The sequence below is a fragment of the Scyliorhinus torazame genome, chromosome 14, assembly GCF_047496885.1.
Source record: "Scyliorhinus torazame isolate Kashiwa2021f chromosome 14, sScyTor2.1, whole genome shotgun sequence".
Classification (NCBI taxonomy): domain Eukaryota; kingdom Metazoa; phylum Chordata; class Chondrichthyes; order Carcharhiniformes; family Scyliorhinidae; genus Scyliorhinus; species Scyliorhinus torazame.
The window spans coordinates 214864262-214888838 of record NC_092720.1 but is presented as its reverse complement, the minus strand read 5'-3'; the positions used below and the strand labels follow the sequence as shown (position 1 = coordinate 214888838).

General features: G+C 49.4%; 2 long non-coding RNA genes across 2 annotated transcripts in view; one reads left to right on the top strand and one right to left on the bottom strand.

Moving 5' to 3' along the window:
- Nucleotides 1–2979: 2979 nt before the first annotated feature.
- Nucleotides 2980–6659, bottom strand: LOC140390495 (uncharacterized). Its single transcript, XR_011934655.1, has 2 exons — nucleotides 6465–6659; nucleotides 2980–3669 (listed from the first exon to the last, which is right to left on the bottom strand). It is a non-coding gene; the product is annotated as an uncharacterized lncRNA (long non-coding RNA).
- A 175-nt stretch (nucleotides 6660–6834) lies between these two features.
- The window catches only part of LOC140390494 (uncharacterized), a 50033-nt gene continuing 32290 nt past the window's right edge, over nucleotides 6835–24577 (top strand). Inside the window, exons 1-2 of the long non-coding RNA XR_011934654.1 lie at nucleotides 6835–6922; nucleotides 11263–11353. This is a non-coding gene — a long non-coding RNA (uncharacterized lncRNA). The remainder of the gene's footprint in view (nucleotides 6923–11262; nucleotides 11354–24577) is intronic.

Here is a 24577-nt window from a genome sequence, read left to right as displayed (position 1 = left end):
CGCCAAGGTACAACTAAAGCCAGAGGTGGACTTACAATGAAACACACTGTGCCTAGGCACAGGGCCTGACCAATAGAGGCCCCCATGCTGGCGGGTGCCTGTGGACAGTTCTTAAGCACCAATCTGTACCTAATAGCTCTGCATTTGCTGATAGGCTCACTTGTGTTTGTTGAGCCTATCAGCAGGCAATGCAGAGCGACATGAGGCTCTGATTGGGTCCCCCAAGAGTGGGAAAACACTGATCTGATGATGTTGAGGTGACCAGGAGGGAGAGAGGCAGCAGCTAAGTTGCAGATCGCCTGAGTTTTTACAAAAAAGCAACAAGTTTCTTGATCTTGACCCTGGGCTGAGGAGGGCAGACCGCAGCCAGGCGGCCAGCAGCGAGGCAAAGGCCAGCAGTGAGGCAAAGGCTGGAGCTGAGGAGGGCTGGGCAGGTGAGGCCAGAGCCAAGCATCCTGAGTCAGCAATGAGGTGAGGTCACTGAGGGGAACGGGGGGCGACTTGACTCCCAGCCAGGGCTGAGGAAATCTGGGCAGGCCATAGCCAGGCAGCCAGCAGCGAGGTGAGATAGGGATCACAGCTAGAATAGAGATAAAATTGGGAGAGAGAGGATAAAGTTGAGGGAGGGGATATCATTGGGAGAGAGGGCGTAAAATTGGGAGTGGGCAAAGCTTGAAGGGGGCAAAACTGAAGAGGGGGCAAAACTGGAGAGGGAGAAAAAGCTGGAAGGGGCAAAGCTGGAAGGGGCAAAGCTGGAGAGGGAGAAAAAGCTGGAAGGGGCAAAGCTGGAAGGGGCAAAGCTGGAAGGGGCAAAGCTGGAAGGGGCAAAGCTGGAAGGGGCAAAGCTGGAGAAGGAGAAAAAGCTGGAAGGGGCAAAGCTGGAAGGGGCACAGCTGGAAGGGGCAAAGCTGGAAGGGGCAAAGCTGGAAGGGGCAAAGCTGGAAGGGGTCAAGGCTGGAAGGGGCAAAGTTGGAAGGGGCAAAGCTGGAAGGGGGACAAAGCTGGAAGGGGGCAAAGCTGGAAGGGGGCAAAACTGGAAGGGGGCAAATCTGGAAGGAGGCAAAGCTGGAAGGGGCAAAGCTGGAAGAGGCAAAGCTGGAAGGGGCAAAGCGGGAAGGGGTCAAGGCTGGAAGGGGTCAAAGCTGGAAGGGGTCAAAGCTGGAAGGGGCAAAGCTGGAAGGGGCAAAGCTGGAAGGGGGCAAAGCTGGAAGGGGCAAAGCTGGAAGGGGCACAGCTGGAAGGGGCAAAGCTGGAAGAGGGGCAAAAGCTGGAAGAGGGGCAAAAGCTGGAAGGGGCACAGCTGGAAGGGGCAAAGCTGGAAGGGGCAAAGCTGGAAGGTGCAAAGCTGGAAGGGGGGCAAAGCTGGAAGGGGCAAAGCTGGAAGGGGCAAAGTTGGAAGAGGGGCAAAAGCTGGAAGGGGCAAAGCTGGAAGGGGCAAAGCTGGAAGGGGCAAAGCTGGAAGAGGGGCAAAAGCTGGAAGGGGCAAAGCTGGAAGGGGCAAAGCTGGAAGGGGGACAAAGCTGGAAGGGGCAAAGCTGGAAGGGGGCAAAAGCTGGAAGGGGCAAAGCTGGAAGGGGCAAAGCTGGAAGGGGCAAAGCTGGAAGAGGGGCAAAAGCTGGAAGGGGCAAAGCTGGAAGGGGCAAAGCTGGAAGGGGGGCAAAAGCTGGAAGGGGCAAAGCTGGAAGGGGCAAAGCTGGAAGGGGCAAAGCTGGAAGAGGGGCAAAAGCTGGAAGGGGCAAAGCTGGAAGGGGCAAAGTTGGAAGAGGGGCAAAAGCTGGAAGGGGCAAAGCTGGAAGGGGCAAAGCTGGAAGGGGCAAAGTTGGAAGAGGAGCAAAAGCTGGAAGGGGCAAAGTTGGAAGGGGCAAAAGCTGGAAGGGGCAAAGCTGGAAGGGGCAAAGCTGGAAAGGGCAAAGCTGGAAGGGGCAAAGCTGGAAGAGGGGCAAAAGCTGGAAGGGGCAAAAGCTGGAAGGGGCAAAGCTGGAAGGGGCAAAGCTGGAAGGTGGCAAAAGCTGGAAGGGGCAAAGCTGGAAGGGGCAAAGCTGGAAGGGGCAAAGCTGGAAGAGGGGCAAAAGCTGGAAGGGGCAAAGCTGGAAGGGGCAAAGCTGGAAGAGGGGCAAAAGCTGGAAGGGGCAAAGCTGGAAGGGGCAAAGCTGGAAGGGGCAAAGTTGGAAGAGGGGCAAAAGCTGGAAGGGGCAAAGTTGGAAGAGGGGCAAAAGCTGGAAGGGGCAAAGTTGGAAGGGGCAAAGCTGGAAGGGGCAAAGCTGGAAGGGGCAAAGCTGGAAGAGGGGCAAAAGCTGGAAGGGGCAAAGCTGGAAGGGGGACAAAGCTGGAAGGGGCAAAGCTGGAAGGGGCAAAGCTGGAAGGGGGGCAAAGTCAGAAGGGGGAAAATAAGGAGAGGGGGCAAAACTGGAAGGTAAAAAGCATTAAAGCAATTAATCCACGATCAATTTGTCCATTTTTATGGCTTACGCCTTTGCGTTCTGTGAGGTGAGGGTGGGCGCGGTTGGGAGGGGCGTGATGTCATTGGGGAGGGGCATAGCATCGTTGAGGGAGGGGTGTAACATCACTGGGCAGAGGGCTGTGACATCACTGGGGGGGACCGGGGGGCAAAGGTGAGCACCAAGTGTACATCCACCACATGGATGAAAGCTGAGACAAATTAACTTTGCCTTTAGCTGAAGGATCCAGGCGGTGCTGACTGAAACTTGTACTTGCTGAAATGTCAGCTCTCTCCTTTGCTAATTTGCATTTGATTGCTTTTCGCGTTTAAACGTTTGGTAGTGTTGAGTCATTTGTGTTGCTGCAGATGTTAGCCTCCTGGCCAGGCCGTTATTGTAAACGGGAATTGGTTCTCTATTGACGCACCTGGCTCAATAAAGCTCAAAGAAAATAAAGAAATAAACTGCCAGCCTCAACTCCAATGTGGGCAGCACATTTGCATAAAAACCAAGCCATCAAATAAAGATCTGATTGTGTCGATGCAGGCAATACGCAATAGGCTCTTTTTTTAATATCATAGAGAAATACATGCTAAAGAGGAGTTAGGTTTTATTTGGCTCTTAGTGTTAGGGCTAGGCGTATGAAGCACTTAAACAATGGTCATAAAGGAGTCTGCCGTTAATATTCCTCCAATTCATACTCCTCGCTTCGAGGCGTGACATTATCCTTCTTACAGCCGTTAATGGTTCCTTGCTTTTCCTGTTTATTGTTGAATATTGCTACAATAACCACGAGGGAACTATTCGTTTATTTTCCCCCATAGCAGTGGGTGTAGTGTGGAAGTTGAATCAATGTATGAAATGTGGAGTTCGGGGCAAGTCATTGTCTTCTAACACACGCAGGTAAAGGTAAATTGTAGAGAGGAATGCTCCCCCAGGAGACTATCTGTGGATTAATTCTAGGCGCTGAGCATCATATAAACGGGGGCCCTTTCCTGCTCTTGACAGGCCACAGAGACCGTATCCATGGTTGAGGTGTTGCCAGGCAGCAGGTTCCAGGCATCCAGCAGGGCGCAGTTCACACCACACCCAAGCCTCGCTCCTACAGCAAGTGCGACGTCCAGGTTAGTGACAGAAGGTGGAGCGTGCAGATGAAACCTCTGGAGCAAAGTTGTAAAGAGGAGGAAGAGCTCCACCTTGGCCAAAGTCTCTCCAACACAAATCCTGCGACCTGCACAGTAGAGGGAAGGAGAACTCATGCAGTCTTACTCAAAACACTTGGCTTCTTCAAGCATATAGAGGGGGAGGGGGGGGGGGGGGCTGTCACCATAACAGTGTGATTGTGGTAATGGACTCCAGTATTAGTGGAAGTGCAATCGTTTTTTGTGTTAGAATAGGAATGTTGATGGGGCAACTACCGCCCCCGAGCTTCCCTTGCCAGATCTAATATCAAGATGACCACAATTAGTCACCTTGCTCCTGTCCAATCCCAGAGCAGCCCACCCCACTCTAGTATTAGATACAATATAATATACTCTGTACTACATGGGGCTGTGTAAGGGTAGGTTGCAAATGCCTTGTAGTTCTATGTTCACGCTCTGAAAACGTGTTAGTAATAAAGTTAGTTTACAGCAATGGTCATCCTGCAACATAAAAACAATGTGAGGGGGAGGGATAGACCAGAACGTATATGTCTGATTAGAATCATAGAATTGACAGAGCAGAGGGAGGCATTCGGCCCATCTTGGAAAGAGTCACCGACTTAAGGCCTCCACCCTATCCCCATAACCCAGTAACCCAACCTAACCTTTTGGACATTAAGGGGCAATTTATCATGGCCAATCCACCTAACCTGCACATCTTTGGACTGTGGGAGGAAACCGGAGCACCCGGAGGAAACCCACGCACACACAGGGAGAAAGTGCAAACTCCACACAGTGAGTCACCCGAGGCTGGGATTGGACCCGGGACCCTAGAGCTGTGAGGCAGCAGTGCTAACCACTGTGCCAATTTGCCACCCATCGCACCTTAAATGATCTCAGCATGTCCCCAAAATGCTTTACGGCCAATGAAGTACTTTGGACACACTCCTGCAGGTTTGGAAACTCGGCAGCCAAGCTCCCACAAACAGCAATGTGAGCAGATCATCTGTTTTTGTGATGTTAGTTGAGGGATAACAATTGGCCAGGAACCCCCTCTGCTTTGTTTCTTCAGAGTCGGTATTTTACATTTACCTAAGAGGACAGATGTGGCTTCTGGGTTTTTTTCAATTCATCCATGGGCTTTGCTAGCTGGGCCAGTATTTATTGCCGATGCTAAAACATTGCATTGGGCATTTTTTAAGAGTCACATTGTGGCCCTGGAATCACACGCAGGCCAGACCAGGTAAGGGCGGTAGATTTCCTTACCTACAGGATATCAATGAACCAGATGGGTTTTTACAACAATCGACAATGGTGGTCATTGGATTTTAAAATTGAATTCAAGTTTCACCATCTGCCATGGCAGGATTTGAACCCGTGTCCCCAGATGCATTGCCTGGGTCTCTAGATTAGCAGTCCAGTGACAATCATCTTTATTATTGTCACAAGTAGACTTACATTAACACTGCAATGAAGTTACTGTGAAAAGCCCCTAGTCGCCACATTCCGGCGCCTGTTCGGGTACACAGAGGGAGAATTCAGAATGTCCAATTCACCTAACAAGCACGTCTTTTGGGACTTGTGGGAGGAAACCGGAGCACCCGGAGGAAACCCACCCAGACACGGGGAGAACTTGCAGACTCCGCACAGACAGTGTCACAAGCCGGGAATTGAACCTGTGACCCTGGCACTTTGAAGCAACAGTGCTAACCACTGTGCTACAATGCCGCCCATATATAACTACATGACCACCTCTGTTAATGCCTCCTCTAAGATGCGGTACCTCATGGCAAAGTACTCAGTACTTCACTGCGAGTGCCAGCTTTGATCCTTGTGTTCAAAACCTGTGGGAGCGGGTGTTGAACCGTCTGATTCGGAGGCAAGAGAACTGCCCACTGTGCCACAGTGGCTGTTTGACTCGACTACCTGGGTGGGTACGCTGGTGAAACGGATCGGCTGCCCGTCAGCAGTGCCTGCCCAAGTCAATGGAAAGAAAGCTCTGAAGGGTTCCGTAATGGGAGGGCGAGGCTGGACGTTACCCCCAGATTGATTGGACATCATTTAGCTGCGTTTGCTTGACTCCCAGACATGACCAGAGTCAGTGAGCTGCCCATCGGTCTCAGAATAAGGGAACACTTGCCTGGCTGGCAGCAGCCTCCAGCACTATTAGTGTGCCTACACTTACTGCTTTACTCTGCAATATAATGTGTCCTTGGAGGAGAGCAATTATTATCGCGCAACAAGGGCAACATCCCAATGGTGGAATCCACAGGTCACAAATCCCAATATCGGGGTGAGCAAGTTCACGGGGAGGGATAATCATAAGCTACATTGGTAATCATTTATCTCACTCTGAGGTTAGCATTGATACGTGTGCACATTACACCAGGACATGTATGGAGGGGTAATGGTGGCGGCCCAGTTTATTGTAAGGTAACCCTCACGAGTTCTGCTTACATAGCTATCTCCAGATGACAATGTTGTATCTCCACTCTGTCCTCTTGGAGAACAGTCTGAAACAGTGGGCCAGTTCTCAGGCTCATGTCAACAGCCTGCACTGTTAACAATAAGGGTTAGTCCTATAAGGTGGTGGTGGTGTTGGGTGCAGGGGGGAGGGGCTGGAGTGGGGGAGACACAGAGACATAGAAGAGAGTGCATTATGGGCCCTGTTAACACAAAGAGTGAGTGGACAAGAGGCACCCACACTCCACCTGGCAAGAACATCCCACTGGGTGTCAACATTGAAACCTAGCGATCGCCAGGAATGGTTTGAACGCGGAGCTGTCGGGTTCAGAGGCCGGAAGGTTACCATTGCCTGCTGCCGCCTGCTGAGGGATGCTCCAAGACTGTGAGGAGGCCCTTGAACGGGTGCTCAGCAACTCACCTGCAGAGAAAGACACGAAGGCATCCTTGTTCACAAACCTCCCCTCGACATTCAGAAAGTGAGCCAGGTTGAACTCACCCAGCTTTTCCCATTGGGGTCTACTGTGAAACACGGAGGTCAGCAACGGAGGAACACACAATCCCCTCGGGAAAGGTGGGGGGGGGAAAGAAGGGAGCCTGGGCCTGGCGACGAGTTCCTGGTGACGCTCACATGGTTACCAAGCTGATGATCCCACAGTGGGTTGCTCCGTTGCTATGGTGATGTGACAGCCCTGCCATTTCTATGATGTCACTGCTTAGATGCCACTTAAGATGCACCCGTAGCCAAAAGGTATTTTTGACTGTGGCGTAGTTCTGGATTCGAGACCATCTCAGAGGTTACAGCTCATATCCTGTGTTGGTATTAGGAGCAGGGTACAGAGAGTGTTGTATTGTCTAATGTGTTGTCCTTTGAATGAGGTATTTATAGTCGCTGCCACTTAAAGAATGATCTATTTAATGAGATTGTAATGCATTTTATTGTTGACACCAAAGCAATGATAATGAAAATCGTTAATATAAAATGAAGATACCGCGGATGCTGGGAAAACAGAAAGTGCTGGGAAAACCCAGCAGGGCTGGCAGCGTCTACGGATAGAGAATGTCAAAGGCCAGGATTGTCTGTCCGTTCATACCGGCGGGATTCTCTGGTTCCGCTGCAGTGAATGGAGTTTGAACTGAGCCTCGGATTCTCTGTCCTGCTGGCAGCGGTGGCGGGGAATACGCTGATCGGGGAATCACGGCCAAAGTTAGTGAACGCGATTCATCAGCCTTGTCGAGCCGGACTTGGTGTTGGGACGAGGTAGTTTAATCTCGCCCGGAGCGGCAAGGCAGGAAACACCTCACCAGATTTAACAAGATGTCACGAGACGCCACGATCTGGGTCTTGCCCTCACGGGGCGTGATCCACATCAGTATATTCAAATCAGCCATTAGGCTGATTTGCATATGTGACAGTGGGATTCTCCCGGCACCCGGGACCGAACGGCGGTGCCTGGGACACCTTGCCAGGGCACCGGTTTCGATAAGCGTGGACCAGTTGTAATGAAACCTGGGGAGGTCTCCCAAGCCTTCAGAGACCCCCCCGGGTATTCGGGACAGGGCAGGGTGGCAACCTGGCACTTCATTTTGCACCCGGGAACCTTGGCACTGCCAGCCTAGCACCCTGGTAGTGCCACTCAGACAGTAACACCCTGCTATTACCAGGGTACCAGGTGGCACTGCCAGGGGCCCAGAGGGCCTTACCAGGTGGAGAGGGGGATGAGGGTATGTTCCCAGGGGTCTCCCCTAGGTTGAGGGTGTTTGAAAATGGGTGGTGGTGGAAGTGAGAGGGGTGGGAAGACCGGGGGGGCCAGACAAAATGGCACCCCAACTCAAGTGCGTCTTCGGTGGAAAGAAATCCCGAGCCCAAAAAAAAGGCAAAGTGCCGTTGAAAAAGATCACAGACTGAAATGATGAATTCAATGATGAGTGAAGAAGGCTGTCAAATGCCTAAAGATCAAGTGCTGTACCTCAAGCTTGTACTGACCTTCACGAGAACAGTGTAAGAGACTGGGGACAGAGCGGCCAAGGTGGGGGCAAGGCAGAGAAGCAGGATGATAGGCGACTGGGGATCAAGGTTACGCTTGAGCGTGACTGAGAGGAGGTGTCCCACAAAGCGTGCACCAAGTCTGTATTCAGTTTCTCAATGCTTCTCAGTGAGAGGTCTTTATTGAACTGATGTCTGCCTCCAGAGGCAGCCGCATGGCGTTGTCACATGACAATGGAAAGCCAGATTTGTTAATACATTTCTAAACCGAAACAGTCACCCCAATGTAGTGTGGACCACAACGTGAGCAGAAAATACCATATACCAATAGTGAGAGAAGGACAAGTGGATTGCTATCGTACCTGGAAGGAATATTTGGGGCCTTGGATGGTGAGGAGTAGGTAAAAGGGCAGGTGTTGTATCTCCTGAGCTTGCACAGAAAGCTGCTGTAGGAAAGAGAGGGGGTGTTGGAGGTGACTGAGGAATGGACAAAGGGATCGCAGAGAGGAACGGTCCTTTCGGAATACTGAAAGGGGAGGGAAGATGCATTGGATCACACTTGACGTGGCAGGAAAGGCGGAGGATGATCCTTTGGAGATGGATACCGGTGGGATGGAAGGGGAACCCTATCATGGTTCGAGAAGGAGGGAAAGGATGAGGGCATAAGTTCAGGAAACGGACACAGTCGAGAATCATGGTGGGGAGAATCCTCAGTTGAGGATTCCCGCCAGCAATGCTCAAATCCCAAGAACGACTAAAAAACATAACTATTCCCCTGTAAAATCTGACAATTGACTTTGCCTTAATTCTGAGGCATTAATTTCCATTATCTAACAAATATTTGTACATTTTGCCCCAATTCATAGCCAAGATGAGCAATGGGAATATGATGAGAGGGAAGCAAGTGATGTTAGGAGCCAAAAGACAAATCCCACTGGCGATATGAAGTAAAATGGGCTACCAGAGCCCATCTGCAGTCACCTCTGGGCACTGCGCCTCAGGGAGTGTTTATTGACATTCAAGGGGTCCACCATTCAGGGCAACAGTGGTTAGCACAGTTGCTTCACAGCGCCAGGGCCCCAGGTTCAATACCCGGCTTGGGTCACTGTCTGTGCGGAGTCTGCACGTTCTCCCCGTGTGTGCGTGGGTTTCCTCCGGGTGCTCCGGTTCCCTCCCACAGTCCAAAGATGTGCAGGTTAGGTGGATTGGCCAGGCTAAATTGCCCTTAGGTTAGCTGGGGTTGCTGGTTTACGGGGATAGGGTGGAGTTGTGGGCTTGGGTAGGGTGCTCTTTCCAAGAGCCGATGCAGACTCGATGGGCCAAATGGCCTCCTTCTGCACTGTAAATTCTATGAACATTCAGACTTTTAGCACTTCAACGCCCGGACCAGCCCAAACTTATCCAGTTTCTAGGTTTAATATTTCCCTTGAATATTGGAATTATTCGAGTTACTTTCATTCTTTTTGTTGCAGAACAGAGGACATTCAGCTCCTTTTGTCTCATTGAAAGAACCATCCAATTAGCCTTCCTCCCAGCCCAAATATTTATCCCATTCCTTTTTGAGTGTTACACCTGTCTTCTTCTGTCTTTCAGCCAGTGCATCCCAGGTCACAACAATTCACTGCATTGAAAGATTCTCATCTTCCCTTCGCTCTTTACCAATTATCTGAAATTTATGTCCCCCTCTGAATATACCTTCGATAAATGTAACTCGGGCACTTCCGTTCCTTGTGCATGGCTCAATGCACAATATACAGCTAAACGGTTGAAGCAAGTGAACTGCAGATGTGGCAGGGATTTCTTATTCATCGCAGCCTCAGGGGCCTCGAAGCCCAGGACTGTCAATCAAGGCAGGTCAAAGGCTCAATCTTGAGAGAATCTCTCTCTCTCTCTTTACTTGGCTCATTGTCGAATCGGAAAGCCGGGTTTGATAACTCTGGAAGCCTCTGCGATCCCAAAGACAGGGGAGATTTGCTGTTACATGTTTGCTCTCATCTCCTGTGACTACATCTACAATGGCATGGACACAACACAGCTGCACACACAGCCTGAACAAACCCTCACAGAGTAGCAGCAAAGTTAAACTGGGCCTAGCTAAGAATTGTATGAATTGAGATCCAGAATGCAGCACGGAGATCCAATAATTGGGGCAGCACGGTAGCACAAGTGGATAGCACTGTGGCTTCACAGCGCCAGGGTCCCAGGTTCGATTCCCCGCTGGGTCACTGTCTGTGCGGAGTCTGCACGTTCTCCCCGTGTCTGCGTGGGTTTCCTCCGGGTGCTCCGGTTTCCTCCCACAGTCCAAAGATGTGCAGGTTAGGTGGATTGGCCATGCTAAATTGCCCGTAGTGTCCATAAGGGTTGGGAGGGGTTATTGGGTTGCGGGGATAGGGTAGAAGTGAGGGATTAATGTGGGTCGGTGCAGACTCGATGGGCCGAATGGCCTCCTTCTGCACTGTATGTTCTATGTAATCTATGTAATCTATGTAATGCAGTGGTAAAATTGGACATGGGTGGGCTGGGACAGCTTCCCCGCCTGTTTGGGCTGTGGGAGGAAACCGGAGCACCCCGAGGAAACCCATGCAGACATGGGGAGAAAGTGCAAACTCCACACAGATAATCCCTCAAGGCCGGAATCGAATAAGTGTCCCTGGCGCTGTGAGGCAGCAGTGCTAACCACTGTGCCACCCTGCCGCCCGATGGCTGGTGGGGCCGAACAGTCCGCCCCTTGGGCCAGAGGGCACTTGATCTGCTGGGCCTTAACCCTGAAGTTCCCTCCCAAAATCTCTCCAACTCCACAATGCCCTCTTGCTCCTGCTTTAAGTTGCTCCTGAAAACCAATCTCATCGACTAAACGTATTGGTCACCTGACCAAATACCTCCTCACGCGGCACGACGTCACATTATTGTCTAATAATGCTCGGGTGGACTACCTTGTGATGTTTCTCTATGTTAAACATACTGAATGAATGCAAGCTGTTGAGATGCCGGCTAAACAAACCTCTGGGTGGATAGCACTTCAGAACACTGATTTGTGGCACTTTGTGTCGCTTGTTTGCAGGAAGCGATTGGTTTCCGTGTTAAATATCAGGTTATACATACTTAATTCAGCTCCATCTGTGAACAAAACAGTTGGAGGTTTACTACCCGAATGCCTTTACTCCCATTGCTTCTAATAGATTCTACTACTAAACTACCACGAGTGTCAATCGAATATGTGTTTAATTCCCAGGATCGTACTTTCCAGGATTTAGTATCGAATTGAATTGAATTGTCACAGCATGGAACAGACCATCAACGCTGACTGAGAAGATTGGAGTTGGGTGAGTGCAGTGCACTTTATGTCGGCTGACATCCTTCCATTATACCACTCTCCTTCCAGACAGGTGGCAATGGAACACAGCCATTGATAAGAAGACTTTCATCTTTTACAATCTCAGGATGTCCCAAGTGAAAGTCGAGCCAGTGAAGTGTAATGTAGGAAACTCAGAAACAAATTTGCACATAGGCAGCTTCCACTAACAGCACCGTGATCAGATCATCTTTTTTGCTTCGTAACGTGAAATGAGGGGTAATAATTGAGAAGAGCACCAGGGAGAAATCCCCTGCCCTTTTATCAAAATAGTTATGTGAAACCTGTTGTATCCATTGGAGAGGACAGGGGGCTGAATTTTCCAGCTCTTCCCGATGCCGCGATCTTCCCGTCCTGCACCCTTCTTCATCCCGCACAGGGTTCCCCAGCAGCGGTGGGTGTGAATTTCGCAAATCGGCGGGAGCAGAAAATCCCACCAACGGCAAGCCACCTCCGCCGGCAGAAAACAAGTGGAAAAGCCCCCCCCCGCCCGGCCGTCCAAGGGATTTCAGAGCACGGATGTGGGAAGCGTCAACAATATCTTAAAAATTCATTCATGGGACGTGGGCATTGATGGCAAGACCAGCGTCTCTTACCCATCCCTAAAACTGAGTGGCTTGCTCAGCCATTTCTGAGGGCAGTCAGTGACATTGCTGTGGGTCTGGAGTCAGATATAAAGGGGATTAGTGAACCAGTAGGGTTTTTATGACAATCGTTTCATAGTCACTGTTAGATTTTTTATTCCAGGTTTCAATGAAATTCACATTTCCCCATCTGCCATGGTGGGATTCGAACCCGTGTCCCCACCCTGGCTCTCTGGATTACCAGACCAGCGACAATACCCCGACACCACTACCTCCCAACAGGATTCCCACACAAAGACAGGAATGCTAACCACTGAGCCAGAGCTGACACAATGAAACCCAATGGGTCCAGTAATAGCATTTGGGAGACAAAAACGCTAATTCCAGCTGGCATAAAGGCTCCTGGAAGCCTAACCGCGAGAGCAAGTTGAGCTGCAGCGAAGGCATTGAATGACCCTCGCTCAACTCAATCTGCATTTCCATCAGAAGTCAAGGAATTGTCAAAGTCATCGGCGTGACATTTACGGATGTGCACATTGGCCTATGGCCAAGAGTGGGCCTGAACCTTGTCGCAAAGGACTCTGGGTAAAAAAGCACCACGTTGGCCAACACATTCGCTCTTTTCATTCTATGCAAACGTCTCCAGAATATTTGTGGCCTTCCTGGCAGTGAAGTCGATAAAATCAGTAACAGTTAACTTTTTTCTTCAAAGCATTGGATTTATTCCAATAGATAAAATCTCAGCTCTGTCCATCTCCCCGTGCCTCAAACCGGCCCCCCAGGTGAAGTAGACGCACTATTCAAGCTTCAGTCACTTTCATTCATGCAATAACCTTGAGAGGCAGCGGTGCTCATTCAGGGACAAAATAAAATCTGGCAGCAGAGAAACTCGTAAAAAAACAAAAACCGTGAGAAACTACATCCAACAATGAAATCAAGATCAAACAAAACAGATCTGGTCAGGGAGTGTGGGGTGGTGGGTGAATGTTCACATAGCGAAGCCTAGCTGATCGGAGAAAGCGGGTCCAGATTTTGCCAACGCTGCCATCCTCACCCGCCACCCACACCACCACCCTCCCAACCAGAAGTGGGTGGCCAATTAAGATAATTATGTCGCATGGAAGCACAGAATATTGCTGAAAAGAGAGAGAGAGAGACATTATTGCACTCATCAGGACAAATGCAAGAATGCCAAATTTCAAATTGTCACAACAATGTTGACTGCAGGGGTGCCGACTGGTTGGCAAGTTGATTCCCATTTGCAAAAGTGTTACAATGGAAAAATCAGTGGGACGTTATAGGCTCCCCAACTCTCCAGGTAATTAAAAGAAAATTGCATAAGGTTTGAACATCTTCCTTCTGTTTGCAGTCCCTGTGTATGAATGTAGCAAGTGTAAATGAGCCACATTCGGGACTCGACTGATGAACTTAAATTGGGATGATTGTGTAGCTATTAGTGTACTCAGGATTGCTCAGCAAGTGCTGCCCAGTTGTGGAATCATATCTAATAATGGGGAAACTGTCAAAGCACACAACCCCCCCCCCCTTCCCATGGCTTCCCAGAGAACTAGCAGCCTTCTTTCCTGGAGGACCCATGTCGCATTGAGGGCTTCACCAGGCCATTTCTGATGCCACCACTGGAGGTTTCACCCCTGCAATTGCCAGGGCCTGCCTGCCTGGCCCCAGCTCTTCGAGAGCACATGTATATGGAGCATTCTCCTTGCAGTCTCAGCAGAGGCCACCTTTATTGGTGGCTTTGCCACGGCTGAGTTGCCAGCTTCCTTGGGCACGCATCCTAACGGCGGGATATTTATCGCCCGCAGCTATTGAAAGATTCCCCTCCCACCCCTCCCCACTACCCGGTTTCCCAGCCACCCCTCACAGCAGCTCGGCACCCGCATTCGGCCCCTGTGACAAGCCCATGTGCTGGTGAAGTCCCAGATGCTGAGTAAACAGAGAGCGCCAGCAGTCCGAGTAGCAGATCAGCATTCCATTCAACCCCACAGGATTCTGTCTGGCAGAGAAGTTGCTCGGTTTATGCCAAAAGCAGCAATTTCTATTTATAAAGCATCTTTAACATAATAAAACATCCCAAGGCGCTTCACAGAGGAACTTGAAAACAAATATGACACAGAGAAATTAGGTCAGCTCACCAAAAGCTTGCCCTCCTTTAGCGAATGTCCTGAAGGAGGGAGGAGAGAGGGGAAAGGTGGAGAGATGGGTGGAGGGGTGGTTTCCCGAGCCGATCTCGGAAATCGGGTCCCAGGCAGCTGAAGGCACAGCCGCCAATGGGGGGGAGCAACTGATCGAGGATGCGCTCAAGGGGCTGGGATTAGTGGAGAGCAGACACCCCCCCCCCCGGCGGCTTTGGGTCTGTCAGAGATCACAGAGGGAGGGGCGAAGCTTGAAGGGATTGGAAAAGAGGCGTGAACATTTGAGCCGTTGCTTAACCAGGAGACTACCTTGGCCAGGATAAGCCCCATCTTCCTGGGTGATCAAAAATTCCGTGAAGAATGGTTACTCTGATTGAAAATAGACAAACAGTTCATTGCTGCTTGAATGACCTTGCCGTGCGCAGATTTGCAGCAACATTCATGCGTTGTGTGCCATGCTGTTTTCAGTTGCCAACATTATATCTTTGGGAAATCTGTTTGCAAGACATTCAACTCATTTACCACCTCTTTGTAACATGATTAGTACATTTCCAATGGCCAGGGTCACAACATCTCCCAATAATTACACTGCCCGGTAAAACAGTGATAATGTCACTGGGCCAGTGATCGTCATCAACTATTTTCTGATAGGTAAAAAGGCTATTTTAATGTAAATATTAAAGCCCAGTTTTAATACCCATTTTAAAATAAGGATTTCAGCACTCATAACCTTAGGTCATGACAAAACATGTAACTTAGACAGAGGCACAAAAGCCTGACACATCCACAAACTAATTGGAGATAAAAACAACATTTTGCTGGCAAAATGAACAAACTATTGCTCTCATGAACAGATTTTAAAGGTAGTTTCATATTAAGAATTGAGGTGCACCAGTAATCAAGATCAAGGTTGAAATAAGCACCCTAGCAATATGAAGGCAATATTGTGCAGTATATGGATAAAGCAAAGTCAGCAGCAAACTGGTAAAAACTAGTCCTGATAATAGCACAGAATTGCATTCCATAGCATATGTAGACAGTCCAACTAGGGAAGGGGCGGTACTGGACCTGGTATTGGGGAATGAGCCCGGCCAGGTGGTAGAAGTTTCAGTAGGGGAGCAGTTCGGGAACAGTGACCACAATTCAGTAAGTTTTTAAAGTGCTGGTGGACAAGGATAAGAGTGGTCCTAGGATGAATGTGCTAAATTTGGGGAAGGCTAATTATAACAATATTAGGTGGGAACTGAAGAGCCTAGATTGGGGGCGGATGTTTGAGGGCAAATCAACATCTGACATGTGGGAGGCTTTCTAGTGTCAGTTGAAAGGAATTCAGGACCGGCATGTTCCTGTGAGGAAGAAGGATAAATACGGCAATTTTCAGGAACCTTGGATAACAAGAGATGTTGTAGGCCTCGTCAAAAAGAAAAAGGAGGCATTTCTCAGGGCTAAAAGGCTGGGAACAGACGAAGCCTGTGTGGAATATAAGGAAAGTAGGAAGGAACTTAAGCAAGGAGTCAGGAGGACTAGAAGGGGTCATGAAAAGTCATTGGCAAATAAGGTTAAGGAAAATCCCAAGGCTTTTTACACGTACATAAAAAGCAAGAGGTAGCCAGGGAAAGGGTTGGCCCACTGAAGGATAGGCAAGGGAATCTATGTGTGGAGCCAGAGGAAATGGGCGAGGTACTAAATGAATACTTTGCATCAGTATTCACCAAAGAGAAGGAATTGGTAGATGTTGAAGGGTGTGTAGATAGAGATCCAAAAAGACGAGGTGTTGGGCGTCTTAAAAAATATTAAGGTAGATAAGTCCCCAGGGCCTGATGGGATCTACCCCAGAATACTGAAGGAGGCTGGAGAGGAAATTGCTGAGGCCTTGACAGAAATCTTTGAATCCTCATTGTCTTCAGGTGATGTCCCGGAGGACTGGAGAATAGCCAATGTTGTTCCTCTGTTTAAGAAGGGTAGCAAGGATAATCCAGGGAACTACAGGCCGGTGAGCCTTACTTCAGTGGTAGGGAAATTACTGGAGAGAATTCTTCGAGACAAGATCTAATCCCATTTGGAAGCAAATGGACGTATTAGTGAGAGGCAGCATGGTTTTGTGAAGGGGCGGTCGTGTCTCACTAACTTGATAGAGTTTTTCGAGGAGGTCACAAAGATGATTGATGCAGGTAGGGCAGTGGATGTTGTCTATATGGACTTCAGTAAGGCCTTTGACAAGGTCCCTCATGGTAGACTAGTACAAAAGGTGAAGTCACACGGGATCAGGGGGTGAGCTGGCAAGGTGGATACAGAACTGGCTAGGTCATAGAAGGCAGAGAGTAGCAATGAAAGGATGCTTTTCTAATTGGAGGGCTGTGACCAGTGGTGTTCCACAGGGATCAGTGCTGGGACCATTGCTGTTGTAGTATATATAAATGATTTGGAGGAAAATGTAACTGGTCTGATTAGTAAGTTTGCAGACGACACAAAGGTTGGTGGAATTGTGGATAGCGATGAGGACTGTCAGAGGATACAGCAGGATTTAGATTGTTTGGAGACTTAGGCGGAGAGATGGCAGATGGAGTTTAATCCGGACAAATGTGAGGTAATGCATTTTGGAAGGTCTAATGCAGGTAGGGAATATACAGTGAATGGTAGAACCCTCAATTGTATTGAAAGTCAGAGAGATCTAGGAGTACAGGTCTATAGGTCACTGAAAGGGGAAACACAGGTGGAGAAGGTAGTCAAGAAGGCACACGGCATGCTTGCCTTCATTGGCCGGGGCATTGAGTATAAGAATTGGCAAGTCATGTTGCAGCTGTATCGAACCTTAGTTAGGCCACATTTGGAGTAGTGTTCAATTCTGGTCGCCACACTACCAGAAGGATGTGGAGGCTTTAGAGAGGGTGCAGAAGAGATTTACCAGAATGTTGCCTGGTATGGAGGGCATTAGCTATGAGGAGCGGTTGAATAAACTCGGTTTGTTCTCACTGGAACGAAGGAGGTTGAGGGGCGACCAGATAGAGGTCTACAAAGATATGAGGGGCATAGACAGAGTGGATAGTCAGAGGCTTTTCCCTGGGGTAGAGGGGTCAATTACTAGGGGGCATAGGTTTAAGGTGAGAGGGGCAAGGTTTGGAGTAGATGTACGAGGCAAATATTTTTACACAGAGGGTAGTGGGTGCCTGGAACTCGCTACCGGAGCAGGTGGTGGAAGCAGGGACGATAGTGACATTTAAGGGGTATCTTGACAAATACATGAATAGGATGGGAATAGAGGAATACGGACCTAGGAAGTGTAGAAGATTGTAGTTTAGTCGGGCAGCATGGTCGCACGGGCTTGGAGGGCCGAAGGGCCTGTTCCTGTGCTGTACATTTCTTTGTTCATTGTTCTTTATACACAAATATTCAAACATGAAACATAGAACATAGAACATACAGTGCAGAAGGAGGCCAGTCTACACCGACCCGCTCAAGCCCTCACTTCCACCCCATCCCTGTAACCCAATAACCTCTCCTAACTTTTTTGGTCACCAAGGGCAATTTATCATGGTCAATCCACCTAACCTGCACGTCTTTGGACTGTGGGAGGAAACCGGAGCACCTGGAGGAAACCCACGCAGACACAGGGAGAACGTGCAGACGCCGCACAGACAGCGACCCAGCGGGGAATTGAACCTGGGACCCTGGCGCTGTGAAGCCACAGGCATATAAATAAATTTATTGAGAATAGATTTAAATATCTCCTAATTGTAATCAAATAGAGGCAGTAAAAGATTCTTATTTGCATCCGAGACATTTAACTCAAATTTCTGCTGCGTTTTAATGTTTAATGTTGCGAGACGTCACTAGATCCGCATGGTGGATCGCTACAGCTTGTAGTCCAAAAGCCCGAGCTAATGGCTCAGGGACACAGTTTGGGGTTTGGGGTCAGCAGTGAGGTCAGAGAGCTCAGGACTGGGATGACTTACATTTTTTTGATAATCTTTAAAGAATAAAAGCAAAATACTGGGGATGCTGGAATTGGAAACAGGAAATGCCGGAAAACCTTAGCAGGCCTGGCAACATCTGTGGAGAGAGAAAAGAGAGTTAACATTTTGAGTCTGAATGACTCTTCGTCAGAGCTGAAGAGAGGGAGAATTGTCTTGGATTATGTGGGGGGGGGGGGGGCGGAGCTGGAACAGATTAGAAGGTTAGTGATTGGTAGGAGCTGGGAGAGATTGCAGCAAAAATGTCAGAATGTGTTAGTGGGAGAATAAAGGTCAGTGCGAAGTGAAAGCAAAACCCAAGAACAAGTGACAGATGGTCCAGTGGGAGAGGAGGGAGGGTTTTAGCACTGGAGCAAAAAATGTGTTTGGGATATCCGAAAAGGTTGAGAGAGGTCACAGTCTAAATTTGCTGAACTTATTGTTGAATCCCGAGGACTGAAGGTGAGGTTGCTCCCCCCCCACCCCCCCCCCTCCCCCGAGTTTGCATTGGACTTCTCTGGAGCCTTGCAGTAGGCCAAGGACTGACATGTGGGCTTGAGAGCAAGATACTGAGTTGAACTGGCAAGCCAGAGTCCCGCTTGCGGACTGAGTGAAGGTGTTCCGCAAAGCAGTCCCCCAATTGGGGAGCGTTTAGTCTACATATTGAGAGCAGCGGAATACATCGAACATAACAGCGCAGTACAGGCCCTTCGGCCCTCGATGTTGCGGCGACCTGTGAAACCACTCTAAAGCCCATCTACACTATTCCCTTATCGTCCATATGTCTATCCAATGACCATTTGAATACCCTTAGTGTTGGCGAGTCCACTACTGTTGCAGGCAGGGCATTCCACGCCCTTACTACTCTCTGAATAAAGAACCTACCTCTGACATCTGTCCTATATCTATCACCCCTCAATTTAAAGCTATGTCCCCTCGTGCTAGACATCACCATCCGAGGAAAAAGGCTCTCACTGTCCCCCCTATCCAATCCTCTGATCATCTTGTATGCCTCAATTAAGTCACCTCTTAACCTTCTCTCTAACGAAAACAGCCTCAAGTCCCTCAGCCTTTCCTCATAAGATCTTCCCTCCATACCAGGCAACATTCTGGTAAATCTCCTCTGCACCCTTTCCAATGCTTCCACATCCTTCCTATAATGCGGCGACCAAAATTGCACGCAATACTCCAAATGCGGCCGCACCAGAGTTTCGTACAGCTGCAACATGACCTCATGGCTCCGAAACTCAATCCCTCTACCAATAAAAGCTAACACACCGTACGCCTTCTCAACAACCCTCTCAACCTGGGTGGCAACTTTCAGGGATCTATGTACATGGACACCGAGATCTCTCTGCTCATCCACACTGCTAAGACTCTCACCCTTAGCTCAGTACTCTGTCTTCCTGTTATTCCTTCCAAAATGAATCACCTCACACTTTTCTGCATTAAACTCCATTTGCCACCTCTCAGCCCAGCGCTGCAGCTTATCTATGTCCCTCTGTAACTTGTAAAATCCTTCCGCACTGTCCACAACTTAACCGACTTTAGTGTCATCTGCAAATTTACTCACCCATCCTTCTACGCCCTCCTCCAGGTCATTTATAAAAATGACAAACAGCAGTGGCCCCAAAACAGATCCTTGTGGTACATCACTAGTAACTGGACTCCAGTCTGAACACTTCCCATCAACCACCACCCTTTGTCTTCTTCCAGGTAGCCAATTTCTGATCCAAACTGCTAAATCTCCCTGAATCCCATGCTTCCGTATTTTCTGCAGTAGCCTACCGTGGGGAACCTTATCAAACGCTTTACTGAAATCCATATACACCACATCAACTGCTTTACCCTCATCCACCTGTTTGGTCACCTTCTCAAAGAACTCAATAAGGTTTGTGAGGCACGACCTACCCTTCACAAAACCGTGTTGACTATGTCTAATCAAATTATTCTTTTCCAGATGATTATACACCCTATCTCTTATAAACCTTTCCAAGATTTTGCCCACAACAGAAGTAAGGCTCACTGGTCTATAGTTACCGGGGTTGTCTCTACTCCCCTTCTTGAACAAGGGGACAACATTTGCTATCCTCCAGTCGTCTGGCACTATTCCTGTAGACAAAGATGACTTAAAGTTCAAAGCCAAAGGCTCAGCAATCCTCCCTAGCCTCCCAGAGAATCCTGGGTTAAATCCCATCCGGCCCAGTGGACTTATCTATTTTCACACTTTCCAGAATTGTGAACACCTCCTCCTTATGAACCTCAAGCCCTTCTAGTCTAGTAGCCTGAATATCAGTATTCTCCTCGACAACATTGTCTTTTTCCTGTGTGAATACTGACGAAAAATATTCATTCAGCACCTCTCCTATCTCCTCGGACTCCAAGCACAACTTCCCACTACTGTCCTTGACTGGCCCTACTCTTACCCTAGTCATTCTTTTATTCCTGACATATCTATAGAAAGCTTTAGGGTTATCCTTGATCCTACCTGCCAAAGACTTCTCATGTCCCCTCCTGGCTCTTCTTAGCTCTCTATTTAGGTCCTTCCTAGGTAACTTGTAACTCTCGAGCGCCCTAACTGAACCTTCATGTCTCATCTTTACATAAGTCTTCTTCATCCTCTTGACAAGTGTTTTGACTGCCTTAGTAAGCCACGGTTCCCTTGCTCGACCACTTCCTCCCTGCCTGACAGGTACATACTTATCAAGGACACGCAGTAGCTGTTCCTTGAACAAGCTCCACATTTCCATTGTGCCCATCCCCTGCAGATTTCCTCTCCATCCGATGCATCCTAAGTCTTGCCTCATCGCATCATAATTGCCTTTCCCCCAGATATAACTCTTGCCCTGCGGTATATACCTATCCCTTTCCATCACTAAAGTAAACGTAATCGAATTGTGGTCACTATCACCAAAGTGCTCACCGACATCCAAATCTAACACCTGTCCTGGTTCATTCCCCAGTACCAAATCCAATATGGCCTCGCCTCTCGTTGGCCTATCTACATACTGTGTCAGGAAACCCTCCTGCACACATTGGACAAAAACGGACCCATCTAAAGTATTCAAACTATAGCGTTTCCAGTCAATATTTGGAAAGTTAAAGTCCCCCATAACAACTACCCTGTTGCTTTCGCTCCTATCCAGAATCATCTTTGCAATCCTTTCCTCTACATCTCTGGAACTTTTCCGAGGCCTATAGAAAACCCCTAACAGGGTGACCTCACCTTTCCTGTTTCTTACCTCAGCCCATACTACCTCAGTAGACGAGTCCTCATCAAACGTCCTTTCTGCCACCGTAATACTGTCCTTGACTAACAATGCCACCCCTCCCCCTCTTTTACCACCGTCCCTGAGCTTACTGAAATATCTAAACCCCGGCACCTGCAACAACCATTCCTGTCCCTGCTCTATCCATGTCTCCGAAATGGCCACAACATCGAAGTCCCAGGTACCAACCCATGCCGCAAGTTCACCCACCTTATTCCGGATGCTCCCGGCATTGAAGAAGACACACTTTAAACCACCTTCCTGCCTGCCGGTACACTCCTGCAACTTTGAAACCTTACTCATGACCTCACTACTCTCAACCTCCTTCTACTGGAGCTACAATTCAGGTTCCCAAGCCCCTGCTGAACTAGTTTAAACCCTCCCGAAGAGCATTAGCAAATTTCCCCCCCCAGGATATTGGTACCACCCTGGTCCAGATGTAGACCATCCCGTTTGTAGAGGTCCCACCAACCCCAATACGGAAGATTAAACTGGAGGTGCAAGTGAAACACTGCTTAACCTGAAAGTGGAGGAGGGAGGAGGTTTTGCACCTTCTGAGGTTGTACGGGAAGGTGCCTTGGGAAGCAGGTGAAGAGTTGGGCGTGATTTTAATCTCTGTTGATTTTCCCCGAGGTAAACATGGCCGGTGCTGGCTGCCATCACCGCAAACCAATATTGCAGGAAAGAGCAGGCCTCTTATTTGCAGACGTTGATGGTCCAAAAGTCTGGTTCAGATGTGAATAAAGGATGCCTCTCACTTGATCCCAACTATCATAATGTCCAGTGTGGGTCTACCAGAACTGTGCACGTTCAGCCCGGGCTTTATGTTAGTCACAAATACCAAGGAATGAAAAAACGGCTTCTAAGGACACTGATTTGTTGGTCCACGATCTGCTCTGCTCTGATGGTGAAATTCCCTCTTTAAAGCCTCTTGGCATCAGATATTTAGCAGGCAAATTGGCGAATTTTCCATTGCTACCAATAGGGGGGCCTTGCATGAGGCAGGGATGGGAGAATCGCCCATGAATTTCCCATCTGTTTCCTGCACCATTCATTGTTCCACCGATGATGTAAGATATTAGAAAATGCCACCCAGTGACTTGGTAGAATATCACTGGTCTATTTCCATATTGTTACATAGAGTTCACAGCACTGAATCAGGTCATTCTGTAATATTTCTCGTGCACCAGCTAGGTAAATAAAAAACGCAATGTTTATTTACATATACATAGAAACGTACAGAGGGTATAGAAGCAGGAGGAGGCCATTCAAGCTACAATAACTACAATGCAGAATCGTGCAGCCTTGTGGCTGCCAATCAGCTTCCAGGATCAAACTGACACAGAAACCCAGACTTGCGAGGGTGATACTCACCCACTGGTCCCTGATTGGTCACCCGGGTCATGTGACTCATTCGGCAGATCGCCCCATAAAGGGGACAAAAACCATGGGCGGGATTCCCCGTTAGCTGACGCCGAAATCAGGAAACAGAGACGCTAAAATCATGGTGGGTGCCGGTTTGACGCCAAATCGCAATTGTCCGTTGCCTCAACAGCAGCGTCAATGTGTTCCACTCCACACGTACAGTCAATGCCGTTCACATATAATGAGCACGCCTGACACGTATGGGTGTCTGCACCCCACCATCCACCATACCATCTCTGCCCCCAAACCGGACGCCAGCTGCCATCGGGCCATCACGCGACATGGTGCCGGACACCGACGGGGCAGGGGTGCGGGGATTGGGGTGGGGGAACATGCGGGGCAGAGTCCACAGTACCACCCGGGCACTGTGTACTCAGGTGCACCTGGTTAGCCACAGGGGTACACACCATGCTAACATGTCGGCCTTTCACCCACTGCATGTCATGATATGCAAACATGCAGCTAATGAACACACAGAATTTGGACACGACCAATGAGCAGTCAGGACACTGAGGGGTGGTATCTCACTATAAAAGGGATGAGGCACTCACACCCCGCCTCTTTCCACAGACCAACATCTACAGAGTGAGACAGGGTGTATCCTCAGCATCACACCCCAGCACGTGGCTTAGAGCAAGGCTGGTTCAGTTAGACTGAGTTACTACATTTAGATTAGCAGAGATTTGAACCTCATTGAGAACTGTGCTAATAGTTCAATGAAACACATTGAACTCACTTCAAAGTTTGGAGCATCTTTCACTCAAAACTGCATCAAGTGGCAGCTTGTGTTCTTCCAAATTACATTACACTGCAGGCAATGGATATTGGAACACAACCAGCAATGGTGGCCTTCCTGCTGGTCGCCGCAGCCCTGGGGATGTTCTGCTGCTGTACGAGCGGGAGCTGCTCGAGGAGGAGGAAGCCGCAGCAGTAGAGCCTGCTCCAAATGGAGAGCGAGCCGCCCAAGAGGCCAAGGAGGCGGAGTTTCAAAGGAGGCGCCGAATAAGGCCTCGTGTGTTCCAGTAACCCTTGTCATTCGAGGACCTCTCGACCCGGCACTCTAACTGAGCAGGGGACAGTCCGACATATCTGCCAGATGGTGACACAGTCGGGGCATGGGGGAGTGGCCTATCAAGGTGATGGTTGCCCTGAATCTTTACGCCACAGGCTCCTTCCAGGCACCGAGTGGGGACCTGTCTGGGATTTCACACACCTCGGTGCACAGGTGCATCTGCGCCGCCATGGAGGCCCTATCTGCTCAGTCGGCTCAATACATCCATTTCAATGTGGACAGAGCCCACCAGGATGCCCAGGCAGCGGGGTCTGCCGGCATCGATAGGATATCCCGGGTCCAGGGGGTGATCGACAGGATACATGTCCCCCTGCAAGCACCTACAGATGACAGGCCGCTCTGCACAAAGCAAAAAGGGGTTCCACTCGATGAACGAGCAGCTTCTGTGTGACCATCAGCTGTGCAAGGTACATGTCTGTGCTTGACACCTTCATCCTGGCACACTCAACGTTTCCGGCCTCTTCAAGGCCCACCCCCGGCTGGGGTCCTGGCTGCTGGGCGACAGGGGTTATCGGCTGCGGTTGTGGCTGTGACGCCTATCCGGAGGGCACAGGCCAACGCGGAGACCCAATACAACGATGGCCATAGGATGGAGGATGATGACAACCTGCTCCACAACATCTGACTCCTGCCTGCAGTAGCCCTTTCAATTCCCCTGCGTGCGAGCTGGCCATTCCATCACACAATCTCTTTAGGTCCCTGGGGTGTTGGAGGTTGAGGGGGTGGGACGCCAGAGCGGGGA